We start from the raw sequence: 1,261 nt of genomic DNA, 5'->3' as shown, positions 1-1,261 counted from the left end.
ACCCGGAGCAAGTGGACAACGCCACTGCCTACTACCCGGGGTTACACATCACATTTCAACATCTTCCATTATTATCCATTTAACACATTCATTCATTAATCATATATGCAATTATTCTCAGCCATAATCAATAATGGCTTTGCCGTGACCCGGCAATAACTCAGTCATCCGGCTCATGGTTCAATCAAAAACCAGCCATTTATCGATAGATATAGCCCTTCGGCTCATGGCATACACGGTACTCCCACCGTCATCCTCCATATCTCATATATTCATCGTTGATCATCATTGATCATAACTTTTCCCCTTGCTTCACTCGCAAGTTACCACATCCCCTAGCTCCTTTCTCATTGCTAGGCATATCATAATGATTTATTACATAAGGGGTGAGATCGGAGGCTTAGAAATATGAGATTTGACTTTTAATACTCAAAAATCAACTTTGGCATGAAAACAATTCCACGCGTACGCGTACTCCACGCGCACGCGTGGATGGCCTTAAAAACTCACCGACGCGCAAGCGTCATGCACGCTAATGCGTGGATTAAAAATTTGCCAAATCGACGCGCATGCGTCAACCACGCGTACGCGTGGATACTCTCGTGCCCCAGGCACAAAGCTGGCACAGTTCTGGCACAACTCTCTGGAAAATGGCTGGGCATTGGGTGCAGCACATCAGCGCGCCTGCACATACCACGCGCACGCATGGATGGCGTTTTCTGAAAGAACGGCGCGTTCGCGCTAAGTGCGCCTACGCGCGAGGGGACTTTCTGCTAAAAATTTTCTAAGTTAAAAGTTGCAGAATTCACAGATTCGACCCCCAATCTTCCGACGGACATAACTTCCTCATTTTAAATCATTTTTCATCCGTTCTTCGAACGGCATGGACATCCCGGATCCCATTTCATTTCTAAACAGATTTGGCGCAAAACAGAGATCCGTAGTCCAAGTTATGTCTCACCAACGTATGCCCAAAAACCATGTTTTCATATAAAACCACAAAGTGCCATTTTCAAAACAAGCCATTTTCAACTCCTATCAAAATCAACCAAAACATGCCAATTTCAACCCTTTTTGAAACCAATCAAAATATACCAAAATCAACATCAAGCCTCCTCAACTCATACATTAACACTTTACCACGATTCACAAAATCGCCATATAACCATTTTTACCCATTTCAAACAAATGGCTAAATTACAAACACATCAACATGTCATACACCCTTCCTCATCCCAATTTCCAACAATACTATTTCCAA

Source organism: Arachis duranensis, chromosome 1, assembly GCF_000817695.3.
Source record: "Arachis duranensis cultivar V14167 chromosome 1, aradu.V14167.gnm2.J7QH, whole genome shotgun sequence".
NCBI classification, from domain to species: Eukaryota; Viridiplantae; Streptophyta; class Magnoliopsida; order Fabales; family Fabaceae; genus Arachis; species Arachis duranensis.
Note: the sequence above shows the minus strand (reverse complement) of the source record.